Raw genomic sequence first — 23,338 nt, forward strand, 5'->3', positions numbered from 1 at the left:
ATATCTGTGATAGTTTCTTTCAAAAACCTGAAACAAGGGGCCGGCCTGGTGGCGCAGCGGTTAAGTTCGCACGCACTTTCTGCTTCAGCGGCCCGGGATTCGCCAGTTCGGCTTCTGGGTGCGGACGTGGCACCGATTGGCATGCCATGCTGTGGTAGGCGTCCCATGTATAAAGTAGAGGAAGATGGGCACGGGTGTTAGCTCAGGGCCTGTCTTCCTCAGCGAAAAGAGGAGGATTGGCAGCAGATGTTAGCTCAGGGCTAGTCTTCCTGGAAAAAAAAAAAAAAAAACCTGAAACAACACAAATTATTAATATTTATTAAATCTGAGTGGCAGGAACATGAGTTTGTGTTATACAAGAGGCAACTTAAGCACAGTGCTTAATTCTGAAAATCTGGACACACAACTGCCTGAATTCAAATTCCAGCTCTTCCACTCATTTTCTGGGTGAGTTTGGCAAGTTACTTAACCTCTCTGTGGTTTAGCTTTATCATCTGTAAAATGGAGAAAATAATCTATCTATTCTGTAGGGTTGATGTAAGGATTAAATTAATCCATACAGAGCCCTCTGGTTCATGGTAAGCATACTTTGGTACTATTCTGCATACTTTTCTGTATGTTTTTAAATGTAATTACCTTTTAACTATAGATCATGAAGCGTAAATAAAATTGTCAATATCTATGAGATGAGAGCATTTTGACATTATTGTTATTACTTAATATTGAGGGGGGTTTTTTGTAAGAAGGCAAACTTTACTAACATCATCTTCCAGTGTACTTATTTATAGACAAAGAATTTGAGAATTATTCTCACAGATTTCATTGTATCTTTCCTCCTTATGATTATGATGGGATGCTGTCATGGGAAATTTGCTTAAGTTCTTCTGCTGGAATAAATAAAAAACACAAAAACAAAATGTCCTCTCTTATCCATATAGCACTTTTATTTTCAGGATCAGCATTGCCTGAGTTCCATGAAGAAAAGGTGGTTTCTTTTGTTTTACTGATGGGAAATGATGCACAAAGAAACAAGAGGATTTGCTTGGAGTTACAGTGGGAAGAAACCTGGTCTCCTGCTTGTTACCTAGGAGGGATGGAGTTGTTGCTTTACACCATGGTCCCTCTCTCTGCTTGTCTTGGTGTAGGAATAGCCTAAACAGCTCGTCACGTCCTCTTCCCCTTCTTTCATTCTCACGTCGTGCCTATCACTTATCCAAAGTTTAGGCTGCTAGAGTATATCCTAAAGAGATAATTTATTTTTTCTGAGAATCATTTTTAAAAGGACCCAGGTTTAATAGAAGGATTCGCTGTACCAGGAGCAAGGGGACGTGTGTCTTAGTCTCTTTTTCTTCTAAGCATCTGGACAAGTCACTTGCCCTTCAGTTTATCAGACATTTTTCCAGGATCAGCCATGTGACGGGGCTTGTGAAAATACAAAGATGAATGTCACAGTCCCGGACCCCGGAATATCATTATCTGGAGAAGGAGGCAGACAAACCAACAACTTCAACTCCGAGTGTATGGACAGAGGTATATAAAATGCAGTGGAACATATACAAGGAGCAGTCAACTCAACCTTATGGGACGCATGGAAGAGGATTTCAGGAAGACGGAACAACATGAGCAAAGACATTAGGGCATGAGCAGATGCATACTACCTAGGGAAGCAAGGATGGGAGTGTGGCTTGAGAGCAGATTTCAAAGGGGTCAGAAGAGTTGCTGCTGGAAAGGCAGTCTGGAGCCACTTGTGTTAGGGTATGTATGTCATGTCACAAATGTACGTGTGGCACAGAGGGACACAGTTCATTATCGTAGAAGATCACACTGATAGCAGTAGGGGTAGAGGCTGGGACACAAGAACTGTTTTATAGGGCATTAATTATCATAACCCAGATGGGAGGTGGCAGTAAGTGCTCAAGCAAGGCAACAATAAAGGGGTTGGAGGGGAGACAGAGGTAGATGTTTCAGGAGGTAGAAAGTGCAGACTCGATGACCTCTGAGTGTTTGGCCTCTTGGGATCTCTGTTGCCACCCTCGTATTCCCTTCCAAAGGCACCGCACTGTTTTAGGTAACACCGAAAGGTCTTCAGGACACAAGTCTCTACAATGAAGTTATGATTCTGTGTGTAGGATAAAACGGTGTTAGGAGTTCTGAAACATGTCCTGACCATCCATTTATTCAGTCATTCAACAGCTATCCATTGGAAGCCTACAACGTGCCGAGTTTAGGTTGAGTACCGTGGATACAGTAACGGACAAAGCAAAACATGGTTCTTGTTCTCATACTGCCTACACTAATGGGAGAGAGACAGCTCAACTCTTGCTGCTCAAAACATCTCCAATTAAAAAAAAAAAAAACTTTAAAATATTTCCTGAACTAAGATGCTATTAAACTGTGAACAACTTTGTAGGACTAAATTGGTTGCCTTTGGAAAACACATTTATTAAGACTGTTTGTAGGATGATATATGGCTAAAAGTGGTTAAAGGAACAATTAAGCCACTATGATAAATGAAAGGCGAGTCTTTCTTAGCTGGAAATTAGAAGGACAGAGGCTATAGTCAATCCATTCCACATTATAATTTATTTGAGACACTTTATACATAGCTAAAAATAACATGATCCTAGTTGTATTAAAATCATAATATTGCTTATTTTTGCAGAAAACTAGTGACCTGTCTTTAAGAATTATAAATATAATTGTTTACTAGTTTTCTGAAAGACAAAAGTAGAAAATCAAGCTAATTACTCTCTGTTGTACAAATGCATATTTTTCTGAGAAATTATCAGTTTTATTAGGTTTCATCCAATGTTTGCACCTCCTTTTTAAGTATCGTTTGTCTTAATATCACACAAGAAAATCTTCCTAATTTACTTTTTCTTTCTTTAAAATGAAGGCATCTCCCTATTACACCAATGAGGGAAAATATCTGTTGTTTAGATATATTTGAAGTTCGCCTATATATAATTGACTTTCAGATTTGCAAAATGTACCCAAATACAGCAGGCTAGCAAATAGCTATAAATAAACCTCAGAATGTAATTTTCTTTCAATGAATTGGATTTGACTAAGACTACTGGGAACCCAAGAACCAGTTCAGAATTGAAGATTTTCTAGTCTTGGTATCCATTCCTTGTGCTCTGAAGAAATGAAATAATGTACGACCCCTGGGCAGACGAGTGAGTGTCAGAGCACTGCAGTCTTAGCGTGGGTGTCCTGTGAATTCAAATGTCATCCCTGTTTCTGTTTTCCTCAGAGAAGCAGCAGACACCTCCCACTGCTCCCAGATTGAGCTGCCTGACCGTCTTGGCTCTCAGCAGGGATGAGCAGAGTGCAGGTGATCCACTGTATTTTAGGCCCAGCAGTAACTTCTCTTTCAATCTAGATCTCATTTATGTAACTAATGGCTTGTGTTCCCAAGAGCATATTAGACCCAGGAAAAGTATTTATGTAACGTGACAAAGATGATAAATTATGCTTCTATGGCTACAGGGTGATTTTCAGCTTTATTTTAGGTGCAAATAGTGATCAGATTACAATCAAGAAAATCTGATTTAATGATTGATGCATCTTAGTTGGTTTATTGACTTCAGTTGACATTCAGGCTGATTCTTCAATACTGTCGTAACACTATAGGATTTCTCTCTTAGACAAAAATAATCATTTTTATTACCTTTTCAATTTTCTTTGTTTTTATCAAGGTAACACATGTATGTTGGCAATCAGTAAAGTAATTTTGCTGAGCAATTAACAGTCTCACCTCATAATCCCATTCTTCAAAGTAACTTCTTTTAAGCCTTTCTTTTTCAGTTCTTACAGAATAATAAACAAATTGTTTTTACTTCGGTTTCTTGATATTTCTTGATTTATCAACTTCAGAAAATATCTATAGACTCCTTGTTATGAATGATGAGAATTAAACTCATTTTCATGACCCTTCCAATATTTGATTGTTATGCTATTAAAATATATAAGTAACCAATAGAAAAATTAAAAGTAATGAAAGAGGAAATAAATATGCTTTCTCAATCTCAGGGTGAAGATATTAGTGTCCCTAATCCTTCTTTCCAGCATTCTCCTCACCCTCCTTCTTACCATCTTCTTAAACTCACAAAGTTGTCAATATTTTCATTTTGTTTTCTGGCCATAACTGAGTCTTTTCTGCGTTATTTTTAGGTTGACTCTAAACGTTCCAAACCAATAACACCATTTCTATTATTTTGACAGCATAAATATTGGTTGTAGCTTTCAGTGTTCTGAGATTGAAATTCTTTCCATCCTGATGAATTTCATGACCCTTTGAGACACTGAAAGGAGAATGTTCCTAAGGGTTATTGTGTGAATAAGTGACTTAATTCATGTTAACAGCTTAGAACAGTTCCTGGTACAGAAAGTAAGTCCTGAATAAGTATGTCCCAACATTATTCTTATCACTATATTTCATTGCATCTGAAATGTCATTGAATGTAAGATGTCCCATTATTTTATGTTCCACAAAGAAAGAAAAAGCCTGCTACCAATTAAACTATAATCCCCAAGAATTGTGAGAAAAATTTCAGAGATGTTAAAGTATAAAGAAGTGCATATAATCAATGAAATAGTTATTATTCTAGTTTTGGGGTTTTGTCTGTGTATGTGTATGTTTTACTAAAATTTTTGTCACCATTTCTTGACAGAAGTGCAGTGTACCCTTATCATATCTGTGCGGACCCCCCAAGATTCCCATTCTGGGCCTAACCCTCCCACCCTGAGGTTCCCCCTGGGTTGTAGCCACTGTTCCCTACATTTCACGTTTCCCTCTATTTTCTCCTCATTTTGCTGGAGCTCAGCAAATAACTTCCTAAGAATGCATAGGTAGGAAGTAAACTTTGGATCTTTAAATTGCTGCAAATTCCTTTCCTCTAATAGGATTTTTGAAAGTTTTCCTTTAGTACGTGTTCCTTTTACAAAGATTATCATTGTACTAGTCTCTCACATCTCTTTGAGAATTTTAATTAGAAGGTTTTAAAAAATTATCTTCTGTCCTTGAATTATCTTTTCCTTCAGTTTTTCTGTTCCTTTTCCTTCATCCATCTCTTTAATGCTGCCAGCTTTCTTCTGATGCCTCGTCTAATTGTTCACATCTAAGAACACAGGAGAGGAATCTGGTGTTGGTTTCTTCTGCAGTTGTGTAAATAGGTTTGCTTCCCTTAGGCCTTTTCCTGAGTAAAAAGGAGGTGGGATGTATTGATTGGCAGGACTCCCAAAACAGAGAGAGGGTGGGGAACTGGTGGTTGGTTAGCAGGCCTCCAAAGACAAGTCTCAGAGACAAGTCTCAGAAACCAGCACCCACATGAGAGGCCTTGGCCCTCCCACATGATGGGTTTAATTTCCTCAGCAAAGTTTTGTCTGATTTTTTTATGGAAAGAGGTGAGTGTGGGGCACTGGGCAGGTTAGCGAGGCACTGGCTGGTACAGTTGCTACGGATCTTTCATGAGTCTTTTGGGTTCAGCTCTCCTTCTCATTGCCACCCTCTCTCACCAGTTGTCCCTAAGCCCAGAGTGTCTCTGAGGTTCCAGCCGACCGAGTGGCCTCCACCTTGGGTGCAGCCCTTGTGTGCTCTAGGCCCTCATTACTCCGTGCGTGGTTCCTGGACTATCAGCATCAGCTGAGAGCTGTTAAAGATAGTTTTTCTCTTGCTGCTTTCAAAATTCCCTCTTTGTCTTTGACTTTTAACATTTTGATTGTAATGTGTGTTGGAGTAATCTTTGGGTTGATATTACTTGGAGTCTTTTGAGCTTCCTGTACTTGGATATCCATATCTCTCCCAAGATTTGGGAAATTTTCAGCTATCATTTCTTTCTTTCTTTTTTGAGGAAAATTAGCCCTGAGCTAACTACTGCCAGTCCTCCTCCTTTTGCTGAGGAAGACTGGCCCTGAGCTAACATCCATGCCCATCTTCCTCTACTTTATATGTGGGACGCCTACCACAGCATGGTGTGCCAAGTGGTGCCATGTCCGCACCCGGGATCCAAACCGGTGAACCCCAGGCTGCCTGAGAAGCAGAACGCGCACACTTAACCACTGTGCCACCAGGCTGGCACCTTAGCTATCATTTCTTTAGATAAGCTTTCTGCCCCTTTCTCTCTCTCTTCTTCTGGGCCTCCCACAATGCAATTGTTGTTTGCTTGATGGTATTCCATAATTCACATAGACTTTCTTCACTCTTTCATTCTGTTTTCTCTTTGTTCCTCTAACTGACTAATATCAAATGGTCTGTCAAGGTCACTGATTCTTTCTTATGCATGATCAAGTATGTTTTGAAGCTCTCTATTGAATTTTTCAGTTCTGTCATTGTATTCTTCAGCTCCAGGATTTCTGTTTGGTTCTTTTTTTATGGTTTCTCTTTCTTTACTAAACTTTTCATTTTGTTAATGCTTTGTTTTCCTGGTTTCATTTAATTGTGTGTGTTCTCTTACATTTCATTGAGTTTCTTTAAGATGATTATTTTGAATTCTTTGTCAGGCAAATTCTAGATCTCCATTTCTTTGGGGTCAGTTAGTAGAGCTTTAGTAGTTTCCTTTGATGGTGTTGTATTTGCTTCATTGTTTGTGATTTCATGTAGCCTTACACTGGTGTCTGTGCATTTGAAGGAGCTCACACCTCTTCCAGTCTTTATAGACTGCTTTCAGTAGGTATAGACCTAGTCTTGTTCCCTAGGCCAACGGGATTACCCCCAGAACCAGTCATGCTGGGCTGGAGCCAGTTATGAGGCTATCCCTGGGACTGTAGTGGAGTTGCAGATGGCAGGCTTATTCCCAGTGACTTGGGTGGGTGTGGATCTTGTCTGGTTCTTGGGTGGGTGGGACTGCCTCCAGTACCTTGTTTGGTAGGGTGGTGCTGGGAAAAGGTCTGCTTCAGGATCCACAGTTGGGTCCTCAGACAGCAGCTGTGTTAACCAGATGTGCAGAAAGTTGTGGCTCCCACCAGGTCCCTGGGAGGGCTCCTGCCTTGTCACTGGATTGGTCCCAGGTGGGCAGGATTGGCCCTGGACCATGGTCAGGAAGGGCTATAACTGATCCCTAGGGCTGTTTGAGGTTCCACAGACAAGACTGAGGTCTGCAACCTGGCTCTGGAGGCATAGATGGGTGTGTCTCCCACCAGGTCCCTGGGTGGGCTAGGCTGCTCCCTGTCCATGGCTAGAGGTGCTAGGGCTGAGTATGGGCTACTTCAGGATCTCTGGGGGCACAGATAGGAGTGTCTCCCACTGGTTCCCTGGACAAGTAGTACTACTCATGGACTGTGGCTGAGGGGCTGGAGCCGAGTATAGGGCATAGACAGAAGTGTCTCCTGCTGGGTCCCTGTGCCAGCAGGACTGTTCACAACAGCAGGTGGGAGGGACTGTAGCTGAGTATCGGGCCCTTTTTGAATCTCCTGGTTTGCAGATGGGAGTATCTCCTGCTGGGATCCTGCACCCTCAGGACTGCTGGCAGACTGTGGCTGTGAGGGGGCCAGAGCTGGGTATAGGGCCCTTGTAGGATCTCCAGGGGCCTCAACAGGAGTATCTCTGGCTTGGTCCCTATGGCAGCAGGCCTGCTCCTGGACTGCGGTTGTGAGGGGCTGGAGCCAAGTATAGGACCCTTTCAGGATCTCTGGGGTTGCCAACAGGAGGCTCACCCAGTGGGTCCTTGGACCTGCAGGACTGCTGGCAGACTGCGGCTCTCAGGGGGCTAGAGCTGGGTATAGGACCCTTTCAGAAGTCCAGGGTTGCAGACAGGAGTGTCTCCTGTCGGGTCCCTTTGTCAGCCTGACTTAGCATGGACTAAGGCTGGGACAGGCTGGAGCCCAATAACAGAGCCCTCAGAATCTACAGTCTGACCGAGTTTGGCAAGCTTACCTCCAGGGGCACCTGGGCCACAGCCACGAGGAGCTGGAGGTGCTTCAGGGTCCACAGCCTGAACCAAGGTCTGTATGCCTATTACCCGATGCAGGGGTGGGCATGACTTCTCTTGATCCCTTGGCGTGTGGTGCTGGTGACAGAACCAAAGCCAAATGGGGTATAGCTGAGTCTTCAGAGCTGTGGAGCTGGTTCTGGATCTGTAGTCAGGACTGTGGTTGGTGAGTCAGCTGCTGGGTGGGAGCCTGCCTTCTCAAAATGGCTGTCCTTGGTCTTGGACTGTACTGGGGTTTCAGTCTTTGACCCAGTCCTAAAGTTCCCACAAAGGCACTTGTGTACATGGAGGGATGTCAAATTATTGTTGAGGTGAGGATACGAGTGAGGGATGTCTTATTCAGTCATTTTGTTGATGTCACTCCTCCGTGAACTTTTTTTTTTAAATAACTTAAGTATTACTTAATTTTTCACCTTTCATTTCAGCAGGAAAAATAGAGTCCTTATAATCCTAAAATATGCTATTTCTGTGAATTTGACTTTAGTGTTTTGTTCAATGAATATAAGTACATATTCCTTAAAAATAATGCCTGAAATTATATTTTACATAATGTTTTTTGTCTCTAGAGTATATTAAGATTTATGTTACAGGTCACTAGCTTTTTAACACCTTTATACGGTTATAATTGCTGCTGCTAAGTTATTATTACATGTAATGGAAACAGCCATTCCATTGTTAAGAAAAAAAGCTTTATTTTCCTGTTTTGCCCATGTTTATAAATGGGTAATAGAAAACTAATCCATACAGAAAAATACGTTAATTCTTATTTTATAATGAACTTTTCAAAAATATGTTTTATTATCCACTGACCCAATTAGAGAAATTAGCATTCTCCTACCCATTAGGTTATTACTTCATGGACAGAATGTAATGAATATTAATAGCGTAACTCTGAAAAGAAGGAGGCAATTTATTAGTGTTTTATGCATTTCCATTTTTATGTGTTATCTGTTTTCCTTTGCTTTATGTGCCATACATCTTTTGTTTCAAGTTGATTAATAATTCCTTTGTGTTTTTGACTGTATTTTGCGTTTTCAGTAAAAGATGCCTTCGCATTTTGATCCTTCCTAATTAAGATATGCAGTCCTGTAAACTGAATGTAAGTTTAAAAGAAGAAATGGTTTCTAATCAAAAGTTTGTTGTAACTATTTCTGTTGTGGTGTAGCATTTCATCTCTTAAATTCATCAGCCATTACCTCCTATATTGTACTTGAGTTTGTTCTCAGTCATTGAAACCATAGAATTTTAGCAAACTCAAGAAAAGTGCTTTCCGGATACTCAGTTCTGAGCGACACTGATGAACTGTGAACAAACAGTGAAGATTATTTCACTCCTAAACTGCTCTTCAGTGGGCAGGGGCTGCTGTTAGCTCTCTTTGATTGCTGCATGCGAAATAGCAATAATAATAGCCAATACTTATAGAGTGCTTATCAACTCACTAATTACTTCTGGTTACTCCGTTCTCATAACTCTGTGAAGTTAGGACTATAATTAACTCCATTTTACAGATGAAGGAACTAAGGCAAAGAAAGCTTGGACTTGCTGGAGGTCACACAGTAAGAGGTGGGAGAGCTGGGATTCTGACCTAGGCCGTCTGGTTCCCAAGTTCATGCTCTTAACACTAGCCCACTTGCCACGGTGATGCTTCTCTGGCTCCGTTCAGATCCTCCCTCTTTACACTTAAAAGTCCTCTTTTAGGACCTGGACCAACTTTCTCTCAGTTTTATTTCTCCAAAAACTACATTGCCAAAACTTCTACTTTTACTCTTCCTTTTCTAGTCTCAATCTCCATCTGCTTTTGTTTTCTAATTGTTTCCACAAGGAGGGGATGAAAATTCATGTTTAACACGACATGTACAGATGTGCCTAAAACAGTGTCTACTGTGTTGAGGTGCTGAATATATTTTTGTTGAATGTTGAAGCAAATATGCAGATACTAAAATTTCTAGAAAGGAGAAAGAGAGAACTTTAATTTCCTCTGCCTTCTTTTGAGAAAACTCACTCAGCTACTCAGAACAGTTTGAATGGGAGCATGAGTACACATAGGGAATTCTTAATAGCTAAGAGAGAAATTTCTGTGTCACCAATGGATAATAAATCCAATACCAAATTCTTTTTTTTCCCTGCTTTTTTTTTTTTCTCCCCGAAGTCCCCTGGTACATAGTTGTTTATTTTAGTTGTGAGTCCTTCTAGTTGTGGCATGTGGGACGCCCCCTCAGCATGGCCTAACGAGCAGTGCCATGTCCGCGCCCAGGATCCGAACCCTGGGCCACCAGAAGTGGAGCGCGAGAACTTAACCACTTGGCCACGGGGCCGGCCTGAATGCCAAATTCTTATTCAATCCTTAAAATATGTAATTTCAGATGATCAAAAGGAATATGTCAAGAATAGTAACTTATCCACCATTACTGTATTAACAATAGTTTTCTTCTTGAACATAAGACAAAGCAGTATTTCCAGAGAAAAATAAAATGTCACAAAAGAAAATTCAAGTGTATAGTTAAGATAGAATGGACTAGACTCTTGGTGTTTAGAGAGTAGTATTTTTCATTAAAATTTTTAATTGGAAAGATATACACCAAAATGTATCCAGTGGCTATCTTAGGATGATGGATTTATGGGCAGTTTTGTTTTCTTCTTTATACTTTCATTTTCTGGGGAAAAATTTTATATTAAACAAATAATTACTTTTATGATAAAACTAATAAAGTTATTAGGGGAAATATACATAAAATAACCTTTTCTTCATGTGAATAGTTACCCTTTAAACCATCTGCTTTTTTAAACTTCTGATTTCTAAATTAGAAGATATTTGTGCAAAGCATATTTAAGGGTATGTAAACTTACTGAGATGAAATACAGTCGTGGCTGAATTCCTGAACTGTACAAGGACTAATTTTTACTTTTGAAAATGATTTAATATTCAATAAAATTTTACTTGAGTCAGATGTTGAAAGCAATGAAAGAACATGTATAGATTGATAAAATAATGCCTATTTAACAGTATTCTACACTATATACTAAGGGAGCCATCACAGAATAAACAGAAAAGGGGAGCCATGTGTACAAAGCTGTGACTCCATGATTGAAACTGTGGAAAATGTAAATGTCACATCCTGTAATGAACCTATGTATTTTCTATAACTACCCTAAGTCAAGAAAAGTGAGAATTAAAAGATAAGGTTCTTTTTGGAACTCATATATGATGTTTTGTGTATCAAAGTCTGATGGCAGCAGCTCAGCATATATTTTATGTATTACACCCGCAGCAGATATTTCAGACACATCAGAAGGCACTCTTGATTCAGTGTCTCTGGCAGTGTAATAAAAAAGTGGGGGAGAAATCTCTGCAGTCTCTAATAAGCAGTATATCAGTGAGTACTGTCAGATTCTGTAGAAAATTCCACAACATGATTTATTACATTAATTACAGTCATGGGTTTCATGCTGCTAAGCCTGAAAATGCAGCCACATTCTAAAGTTGATTTAAGAATATATTTTGGCCAAGATGAAAGTGCTGCTTATTGTGATTAATATAGTACAATATTTATTTTCTTGTTCTACTTTTCTTTCTCCTTTGCAATGCTTAATTTCTTTTGTGTGACTTGAAATTAAGTTTGAGATTTGAGAAGCTTCATCTTGTTTTTATTCACTCCCATCATCTGGTCTCCTTTTTGCTTATTTGTGTCTTCTTAGTTGTTGCCAAATGTTGCATCTCCATTGTATGTGAACCCTGTTTGAATTTACTCCCTTCTGAGCAAATGTGGCTAGGCTGAAGCTGTCCCTAGCTATCGGGGCTGCCCTTAAGGCTTGTCAGGTCACACCTGGGATGCCATATCTCTTTTGAGTGGAAGCAGTAATTGAGGAGAAACCCTCATTTTCTTCAAAAAAGCAGCTTTCTTAGAGAATTCCATGATTTCACCTTTGTTTAGTACTGTACTGAATTCATACAGTCGCATGATGTCTCTTATAGTGACACAGTATGCTTGTCAAATTGCAGGTTGCTGGGTCATGTGGAATGGAAAGTCTCCTAATAATTGTTTTAGATACAGATATTAACTCCAGTTGTTTACATATGTCCATGACAGGATATGTTCAGTTATGCACAAATGCCTAACATTGGTGGCCTTCATAGATCCAGCTTGGAAGAATTAGCAAATATTTGCTACAAATTAAAGCAGCAGTGGAGGAGGGACCCAGGCAAAGTAGGAAGACTTTGATTTAGTGGGTTGGAACACATCTCTAAGCAGTGATATATGTTGAAAGAGTTGAACCTAGGTGGTTTGTGTGCCCAACACTGAGCTAGTGGTTTGCTTTCCTATCTTGTTCAACTCTTGTACAACTCTTAAGAGGTAGGTACAATTATTATACCCATTTTATAGTTGAAGAAATTGAGGCTTAAGTTAAAAAACTTACACAGATTCAGATGGCTGGTTAAGTGGCAGAGCTGGGATTTGAACCCAGGCATTCTTATTGGCAAAGCTGGAGCCGTTAACCATTCACTACGCTATCTATGTCAAGTGCCCTGAAAGGGACCAAGGAGGATTAGACTTGAAAAATTGTGTTTTGGCAATTAAGGAAACAGTGTTGAATTTAATAACTTCAGAGAAGTTACAAAAGAAGTCGTCTGAATCCAGTGAGTTTCAGATGAAAGTAATTCTTGAAGTCATTCATTATTTTGTTGAATAATAATACCAGTTAGTCCAGTATAATTTTTTATAGTATTTTTCACTGAAGCAGATGTCACTTAAACATTTTTTTTTTAATTTATGAAGCAACTATTTTGCCTAGGAAATAAAAATTTTCAGAACAGAAAATCTGCCATCCCAGCAGGGGAGCAAGTGCTGTAACTGAGGCCGGGCTTGGGCTGAGGCTTGTTGGGAGGAGGAAGGTGATTTTCTAGGCCTTCTGGGGAAAGGGAGAGGTAGGGCGCTGTTTCTCAAAGCGTGGCCTGTTGGATCACACCTATACTAGAATCATCGAGAACGTGTTAAAAATGCAGACTCTTGCATCCAGTTCGCCACAAATTAATTCCTTATTGTGAGGATCGGCAAGGTCAGTGCCTAGTCTCCTTTATGCAAGCAACATCTTACCCACCTTCCAAAACACACAGCTCCTTGGCCTGACTTAATTCATATATAGAGACAACAGTGAATATGCATGTGAAAGACAGGGATTTTTTTGCCTGCACTTTATTTGTTTAATAAACACTGGTGGTTTTTGTGCTCTATTTTATTTCTAAAATAAACAGAAATTTTTATTAAGGAGAAAATTTTGCAGAAGCTGTAGAGTCACATAACATACTACTGGGAGAAAGGAACAGGTGACTAATATTTATTTAAGTGATTTCTGCTTCAGTGAAAAATACTAAAAAAACCCCATGCTGGACTAACTAGTACTATTGTTCTAAATTTTCATGCTCCTGAGTATGTATGTAAGAAATGTGTTTTACTCCCACTATTCGAAAAGATTAACCAAGCATAAAAATAATTTACTGGTCAGATAGCTATCATAGCATACAAGTCTGGCTTCAATTAGTGATGTTAACAATCCTAGAAAATTGCCTTCATTTTAAAGTTCTAGGAGAAAGCGTAAAAATGTGCAAGGCTTTGGGTGTTTTAAAGAGAAAGACGATACTGACTTTTTAATACATTTCATGGTAGTTATAAGGTTATCTTAATTTGTTTTCCATGTTTCAAGTAAATATACCTCACTATTTTTTTCCATAAATTGCAGGGGTTTGGAGCCACTGCTCTTTTCAAAACTGAAACATGAATATTGGGAAATAGCATTTTTGAACCCCTGAAAAATAAAATTGAAGTTGGCCTATTTCCTAAGATTACCAACCAGGGCATATTTTAAAAAAAATACCAAGATCGTTTTCCTTGAACATAGAGTTATAGGAAAATTTCTTCGAAATGAATACATGTATGGAAGAAGTAGTTACTAATTGGCAGCACTGTAATGTCAGTATCATCTCTTTTTTTTTTTTTTTTTTTAAGATTGGCCCCTGGGCTAACAACTGTTGCCAATCTTTTTTTTTTTTTTCCTGCTTTATTTCCCAATTCCCCTCCCCCCCACCCCGTACATAGTTGTATCTCTTAGTTGCAGGTCCTTCTAGTTGTGGGAAGTATCATCTCTTTTTAAGTGCAGGTCACATTGAGGAGAGGGAGCTATCCCTTGATTTCATGGATATATTCATTTTAGCATGGACTTTTGTTAAAGTATTATTTGTTTTTTCCATATCCTAATAATAAGATAAAGACATTGTCTTGTAGTAGTTTGTGTGATGGCTGATAGGTCCGTATTTCCTGAGGAATTAGCCCTGGGAAAAGCTTCCACTGGCCTCATAGGTACTTCATACCATTATTGTGGATGTCCACGTCACCTGCCCTGACTGCAACTGACTCTCTGAAGAGCCTTAACAAAGGATAAGGTGACTATGAGATTCTGATTGTGAGTCCCAGAACTTAATTTTATGCCACTTACATTTTTTTTTTTTTTAGTTCTTTCTAAATGTAGTCCGTATGGTCTAAAGTGGATTGTGTAATTACACATACAGAGTTATCTCAGTAACTTTCCTTTCAGCTTTGGTGTTAATTCAGTCAACAAATGTTTAATGACTGTTACTACTTCTCAAGTGCTCTTCCAGACCCTGGGAATAAAGCAGCGAAGTCCTGGCTGTCATGGAACTCACAGCCCACTGGGCAGAGTCAGATGCTAAACAAGTTCCCAAGTAAATATGTAGTGTGTCAGATGGTGCTAAGTGTGTGGAAGAAAATAACAGGGGAATAAAGAATGTCAGGGGTGGAGAAATGGGGTGTTGATTTATTTTTGTAAAAAGCAGCCTCTTCAGATATTTGGCATTTGGAGGTACTTTGCACTTAGCACATTCAGTCTCCTCTCCTTGGTGTGTGTGTGTGTATAATTACTATAAGTAATTATAGACATGGCCATCCCACTGGTCTAACTTTATTCCCCACTCCAATCTTGCTCCCACTTCAAATCAAGATCGGTGTTTTATAGTCCTCGTGAGCACAAGCCAGACTCCTTCCCATCTCTTCCCCTGTGCTCATGCAGTTTCTTCCTGGAATGCCCTACCCTCCTGTTCTGTTTAACCAAATGGTACCCATCCTTTAGTACCTAACCCAAGTTCCCATTCCCCCTTGGAATAGAGCTCCAACACAGCTCGAGCTCTGTTTGACTTTCTCTCTCTCTGTCTGTCTCTCTCTCCCAGCTTCCTGAATTCCTGTAGGACCTAGAGCCCATGCCACAAACTCAGTGCCTAATTACACAGTGCCATGTATGGTCTCTTTAATTAGTTTTATGTCTGTTAGTCATCTGTTCTAGCTATGATGTGATCTACATAACCATCAGGGACTTGCCTTTGACTACACCCCATAGGTCTTCTTGAAATGCTAGGGGGCACAGTGGGCACTCATAAATGTGGATTAAATATTAATTCCAACTGCAGCCTCATGAATGTAAATCCTCTCACCAGATTTCTTTTTTACTTTCTTTTTTAATTTTCAAATTTAAAATACATTCTTATTTAATAAGCTCATGGACTTATTCACTGGTTTATAAAGAGAATTTGAACGTCATTTCTTTTCTCTATCAAGGGAAGAGACAAAATTCTCTTCTTAAATGAAAATAATGAAGTTACACATCAAGAAATGTTTCTTACTGCTTCCGATGTATTGGTTTAATAAAATCACAAAAGGGATGTGATAGCTAAGTTTATTTTTTGTTAAATTGAGTGCTACAGCAATAGAAGGAAATGGATCTGAATTTAAATCTAACATAAATCTCCTCAAATTAAATGAGCACACGAGATACTGCACTAATTATGTGTTTTTCCATGCCATCTCCTAACAAGGGAGGAAATAATTGGATTAATGGGGCATGGAGACTATGTAAATAAGTGCAGAAAAGCTGTCTGCTTAAAGACTTCACTCAGGCTCTCAGGAAGAATTCCTGAGTCAGTTCTGAGGCTGTCTGGGGTCCCTTTCACGTCACAGGGCTCTTGGAAGTTATTAACCTAAAACCTTTCTACCTGTTGGACCTCATTTGTTGAAGGCCCGTTTCACTGTACTGGGTTTCATAGGATGGCTTCTCCTTTTTTTTTTAATTTAATTTTTATGGAGTTAATGATAGGTTACAACCTTGTGAAATTTCACTTGTACATTGTTGTTTGTCAGTCGTGTTGTAGGTGTACCCCTTCGCCCTTTGTGCCCGTCCCCCACCCCACCTTTCCCCATGGCTTCTCCTTTTGAGAAGCTTACAGTAAGTTTAAGTGATAAGTGTTATGACTCTTGTGGATGGTACCAGCAAGAAATGTGACCATTCAAAGAACCATAGTCACTCAAACTTACATGGAGAGTTTATCCACCCTCTCTAGGTATAACTAAAACATTCTAGTGATGCAGTGACAGCAAGGACCCCTAAAATAGTAGCCCAGCAGTGTACAGTGTGGATAGAAGGGAGCTAATATAATTTAAAGCTCTGGGGGAAAGGCAAACATTTTTAAAATGTGTTTTTGAAAGACATGCACGTCCAGAAGTCCTCCCTTTCCTATCATACAGGGCAAAGCTTGGGATGTTCAGTCATTCAAAATATATGTGGAGGATCTGTGGATTGAAAATTTTTTGACAGTTCATATATTTATTCAGTCAATCTTCATACATTCTTTGGGTAGCTCTGGTGTGCTGGAACATATGCTGGGTACTCAGGATTCACAGATGCCAAATACATGAAAAATAATGTAATCGGTGGGGCAGAGAGAATATACAAAAAAGTATAGGAAAGTTGTCTGCTTAAAAACTTTACTGAGGCTGTCTCTAAGCATTCCTTTCTCATCAAGGAGGTTTCAACTCAACAGAGAGGTGAGATGGAATGACATAAATATAGCAGGATAAGAGTGTAATCCGTTTATCAGCTTGTGTCTCCTGATCCTTTAAAATCTAGATAAGATTAGCTCAAACCTCTATCACACGGTTTTTCCAAACTCTAATGCCTTTCCTTCTTTTTGTGGGTTGGGGGAGGCGGGGGTGAAGATGAGCTGGTGGTTGACTTGGATATTCTCTTGTTCTCTCTTGGCTCCGACCTTCTGCTTCCACTGAGGTAGTTTAGATTATGGATCGTTTCACTGTCTGGGAATGTTTTGCACCAGGTCATCCAGATGTGAACTCAGCCCTATTTATACAGGGTAGAGTCTGTTGAAGATTTTCTTAGCATGGGAGGAAATAGGTAGATATAAACCTGTATGTAGGTTTCTATCATAACAGAACAGTGCAAATCTGACCATATGGTTTTCCGACCAACTGGTTTTCTTAGGGTAAAATACAAAGTCATTCATTAGGCCCACAAGGCCTGGTGTGATCTGGCTCCAGGGGGCTTTCAAACCTCTCCTCATACATCTCCCTTTTGATCTCTTCACTCCAGGCACACTGATATTCTTTCAGTTTCTCAAACTTAGTTTCCATTGTGGGAACTCCTCATGTGCTGTTCTCTATTCTTCATCTTTCTACAATTTGTATGACTAGCTTCTTCTTTTCAGGTCTCATCTAAAAGGTCTTAGAGAGTCCTTCCTGGAACATGCATCCTTAAATGGGTCACTTATTCTCTCTTACAATATTCTGGGGTTTTTTTCATAGCATTTGTATCTGTTTGTCTAATATTTACTTATTTGTGTTATTGTCTGTTTTCACTCACTCTATGGTAAATTCCACAAGAGCAAGGACTGTTTCTATTATGCTCATCCCTATAGACTTGGCCTCCTTAATTCCTACCATGTTTTAGTTACTCATTAAGTGTTCTTGAATCATGGATGAATGAGGTGGCTCAGCAGGACTTGATGGACTAGCTGTAGAAGAGAGAGAGCAGGTATCAAGGATCGTGCTCAGATTTCAGGCTTGGGCAGGTAGGCAGGTGGTGGAGGCACTGACGAGGTGGAAGAGCCTAAGTTGCCCTTTAGGTCTGGGCACATATATTGGTTAGGCTGTTGGATGCGTTAGGTTCGTGGGAGCCATAGGAAACATATTTCTGATGTCCTCTCATTCACCATCTGGAAAACTTGATTTCCAATTGTTAAATACCTGATCTGCTTAGAAAAAAAATAATTTGTACTTGCAAACTTTTGTCTGCCACATTGTCTTCTTCATTCAGTTTTCTAGGCCTTTGGAATTTTACCCCCATTCAGTTTTAAAAGTGAAATATCATGTATAAAAGGATATCCAATGCCGCATTATTTATAATAGCAACAGGATGGAAATAATGCAAATGTCCATCAGTAGGGAATTAGATAAATGCATTATGGTGTAGACATATACAATACCTTACAGCTATTAGAAAGATTGAAGCAACTATATGTGTAATGATGTGGAGCTATCTCTAATACATTGTTAATGGCAAAAAGCAGAGCGCAGAATAGGATGTATAGTATGTTCCTCCCTCTTTTTGAAAGGTAAAGAATAAGTGTATATGCATAGAAAATCCTGAAATTTATACCCAATAAATTGGTAGCTTTGGTTGCTATGCAGAGGGAAACATGGTGACAGATGAGATGGGAGGGTGGCTTACTTTTACGCTATACCCATTTGTAGCTTTTAGATACTGTACCATATGCTGTATTGCTATTCTAATTTTATTAATTAAAATCAAATGGATCATGGTCCATATTGAAAAAAATTAATCTTAATTTCTATCTTAGAACATGTTGATGAATGTTACGGTGGATGGCATATCAAAATGTGAAGACTAAAACAGTAAAAATTTTGGGAGAAATAGATCCTCCATGACCTTGGAGTATGCAAGATTTCTTAAACAGGATGCAAAAAGCGTGAACCATAAAGGAAAAAAATTGATGATTGGACTATATTAGGATTAAGAACTCTTTGTTCATTAAAAGACACCATTAAGAAAGTGAAAGGGCAAGCCACAGACCGGGAGAAGATATTTGCAATACATTTATCTGACAAAGACTCGTATACAGAATATGTTAGAAACCTCCTACAAACAGTAAGAAAAGGGCAGACAGTCCAATAGAAAATGACTACAATGGGCGTTTAACAAAACAGAATATACAAATGGCCAATAAACATATGAAGGCATGTTCAGCTTCATTAGTCATCAGGGAAATGAAAATTTAAAACCACAATGCAGTATCATTACACACCCACCAAAATGGCTAAAATAAAGAAGACTAGCAATACTTAGTGTTGCCGAAGATATGGAGCAACTAGAACCCTCACACTCATGGTGGAGAAAGTAGATTTGTGCAACCACTTTGGAAAATTGATTGTTAATATGTATTAAAGCTGAACATATGATTTCCTATGACCTGGCAATTTTATTTCTAAGTATACACCCAACAGAAATGCATCTGCATGAGCATCAAAAGACAGCTACTAGAGTGTTCATGACAATTTTATTGGAAATACTCCAAAACTGAAAATTACCCAAATGTCCAATAGAATGGAAAAATAAATTGTGATATATTGACACAATGGAATGTTACACAGCAATGAGGATAAATTATCTACAACTACACAACAATATGCGTGAAATTTACAAATATAATGTTGAGCAAAAGAAGCCAGACACAAAAGAGTTCCTCCTCTGAAATCTTATTCATATAAGTTATAGTAATAGGCCAAACAAATCTATGCTGTTTCAAGTCAGGACAGGTGTTACTCTTGGTGGGCGGGGATAACTGGGAGAGGGGTCATGAAGAAGGCTTCTGGGATGCTAGTGATGTTCTTTTTCTTGATCTGGGCAGTATATTCAACTTGTGAAAGTTAATTGCATGCACTTAAGATCTAGTCTACTTTATTGTAGGTATGTTATATCTAACAAAAAGTTTTTAAAAGGAAGTGGATCAGAAAAATTTCTAAAACTAGAGATAAATGCAGTTGTAACAATTCTATATTATCAATCTTCCCTGGTTTTATTTGATTTTATAATTAGCTGAAAAACTTATTACTATTACTTGACTTTAAAGCCATTTACTTCCCCCTATTTATGCAAAATGAGTGAAGGATTCTCTACCCTCCCAGCCTCCTTTTGTGGCACATTCTAGGCTGTTAGGAAAGGATATGATACTGTGACATTTTTCTTTCGTGTTATTTTCTGCAGTTCTACACTTAATTCTGATGTTGGGGAAGCGGGTTCCACATCACCAAGAAATTCTGTGACGCTAACTGAGTGTCTTACAGTTCAGCTCAATTCTGACACTATCTATGTAGAGATAACATCAGATTCCGTAGGTTAAGAGTTCAGTCCTTCAAGGCTGTCCCACCAATCCCACTTAAGATGTCACTCGCAAGTCCTGGTTATCACCTGTACTTCTGACCAACTGACTATCGATTGGAGGTTTCAATGACCCCGTCCTTAGATTAGATTAATGTGCTAGAGGGGCTCACAGAACTCAAACATTTTACTTACTAGATTACCAGTTTGTTATGAAAGAATATAACTCAAGAACAGGCAGATGGAAGAGATCATAAGGGCAAGGTGTGGGGAAAGGCACAGAGCTTCCATGCCCTCTCCGAGCAAGCCACTCTCCCCAAATCTCCATGTGTTCACCAACCTGGAAGCTCTCTGAACCCTGTTCTGTTGGGTTTTTCTGGAGGCTTCATGACATAGACACGGTTGATTAAGTCGTTGGCCATTGGTGATTAAACTCTATCTCCTATCCTTCCTTCCCTGGAAGTAGACGAAGGGAGCAGGACGGAAAGTTCCAACTCTGTAATCACACCTGTTGGCTTCACCCGCAATCAGTGAAGTCCCATCCTTAAGTGCTTTGCAAGTCATCTCATTAACATATAACAAAAGACACCTTTATCACCCTCATCACGGGAAATTCCAAGGTTTTAGGAGCTGTGCCAGTAACCCAAATAAGGACAAAAACCAAATATATTTCTTATTATAAGTCACACTATCACAGGCTCTTAATTAAGATTGAGGTCAAGAAGAAAGGAGAAAAAGGCTTGAAAACAAGGCTGGGCTGAGGATGTTGAAGCAGGGCTAATGTGTTGGTCAACTGTGAGTGTGTTAGCATGGTGCTTCAAGTATGGATGGATGCGATGCAGAAGTGGGAGAGCTGGCTGCCTCACTCAGAAAACTCACAGATTGAATGACAAGCCTGCACTCTGGACCCTTCTGTGATCTCCTTCACCGGTTCTGCTTACAGTACGCTGACTAACGCTGCTTGATCAAGTCCGACAGACTTAAATTCTTTTACTCATGTACCTCTTAAAAGAACTTTGAAAAAACTCATATTATATCCCTCATTTTTAAATTGATGCCCAAAGGTTTTCAACATAAGTTTCAATCAGTTTACTTTTGTTAACAGGAGATAGAAAATATTGACTATATTATAAAATGAAGATGAGGACTGACTGCAACTAGAATCAGTATTTCATAGGATTTGATAATAGTTGTTAAGCATCTTGTGAACAAAAGCATGCCAAATCTGAAGGAATTAATAAAATTTTAAGCTTCTACATTATCTTGAAGTCCTGCAGAATATTCTAGTTCTAGTTAAAATAATTACCCTCATTAACCTATAACTCTTTCAAAAATCCTGAATTCAGATACTGTAATTCAGGCCCAAATACCTTGTTTCTAATGGCAAATTTCACTTATATCAGAATATGTATAAGACAGAGGGGAAGAGGAAACCCTATGGAGTTAATCATCAATTTATAAATTTTGTTTGGCTCCTTAAAATCTTTTACTCTCTAGAGTATGTAACACAATAGACTTGAAATGGCAACGTGTACAAACTCAAGCTTCTTAGACAAATATGTTTTAGAAAAGATTCCATGTGAAAGTTGAGAAACTGGACATTTTTTCCCTGAAGTTGTTTATTTCTTAGAGAGTTTTTGTTTAAAGTTTGAAAACGACTATGCTAGATATTTGAACAAGTAGCCAAAATAAGCAGATGTCCCAGCCCCTTTGGCTTTACATGTAAACAGTCAAGAAAGCCAGCATGGTGAAAGGTTACATGTAACCTGAGGATTCCATCTTTTTGATGGAAAGATACACATCTATATTGTTTATATAAACAATTTCAACTAGAAGGAAATAGCGTAACCGAAAGTTGTCTAATGAAGCATAAAATATACTTTTGTATATTTGAATTTTGAAAATATCTCAAAAATGTGCCTATAAAAACATCAAATTAGTTTACTGAATTTTAGTTCCTTTCATTTTATAAAGTTATGACAATTTTGGCAGTTATACCTTAGGACTGTCACTTTAAAATAACATGATCATTTATAAATGTGTAGAGTAATACAAAATGTATTTTGTGAATAAAGTTCAGTTTATTAGAAATTTTATTTTTATTATTGTATGTGGTTATTACAAAGACTTCCACTGAACAACCTTACAAATTAAAGTTTTCCTAAATAAGATAGTTAGGATAAACAAAATACTTTTTACCTTATACTTTAGAATCAGAAATTGTATTTTTATAATATAATTTGTTGTTTTAAATTAACCTTGATATTTGCCTCTCAAAAATCAATAGTTTAGCCCAGTTTTCTATTGTGTAATTCAATGTTTAGGATTTCTCTTTTGAGTTCTACACAGACCATGTCTGACCTAATAGTGGTGATTTTTGACAAAATGTCTTTATTGTTAATGTTAAGATCCCAAATTTAAATTACATGTCACCGAGAGGAAATCATTTAATGATATCGTTGAACTAAATCATTGTTAAAAAAAAAAAAAGAGTAAACTATAGTAGTGCTTCCTTCCTAAGGTATAAGCACTAGAACTTTGTTTCTCAAAGTGTGTTCTCGAACCTCATCCTGAGCATGGAGATGCTAGTTAAAATGCAGATTCCTAGGCCTCCCACTGAGGAATATGGTTTTGATCAAGCATTCTGAATGGTTCTGAAGCACACCAAGGTATGAGAACCACTACTCCAGAGCAGCATTGCTTAAGCATGGATGATCCATAATGACAAGAGGCACCTGCAGTCTTTGGTGGCAGAGTACAAATGATAAATTAATAAAATAAAAAGATTTATCCAGAAGACATACCCCCTTCCTTACATCTTGATTATGATAGCCTGATTCAAATTTTATTGTAGTCTTTATAGCTATGAAGTTTTATCTTCATTGCTTTCCAAAACACCAGATGTTTTCATCACTTATTACAAACTGCCCTGCAATTACATACAAAATATTGATAAACTGTGTTTACCTGAATTCCTGTAGAATGTGTTGAATTAACTGCTGTAAATGATCTATTTAGTAATTTTTAAATGTAGATCTCTAGTGATGTGCTAAATAACAAATTCAAATAGTTTAGTTTAACACAATAAAATAGAACCAGTACAGTCTCTGGTTTCACAATTGAGGTGATTCAGAGTGAGGGTGTCAGCTCTAATGGGG

At 38.6% G+C, this 23,338-nt stretch overlaps 1 protein-coding gene across 6 annotated transcripts in view; it reads left to right on the forward strand.

Moving 5' to 3' along the window:
* Positions 1-23,338, forward strand: part of KIAA1958 — a 205,068-nt gene that overhangs the window by 109,465 nt on the left and 72,265 nt on the right. The gene's annotated exons all lie outside the window — the stretch shown is intronic.

Source organism: Equus caballus, chromosome 25, assembly GCF_041296265.1.
Source record: "Equus caballus isolate H_3958 breed thoroughbred chromosome 25, TB-T2T, whole genome shotgun sequence".
NCBI lineage: Eukaryota > Metazoa > Chordata > Mammalia > Perissodactyla > Equidae > Equus > Equus caballus.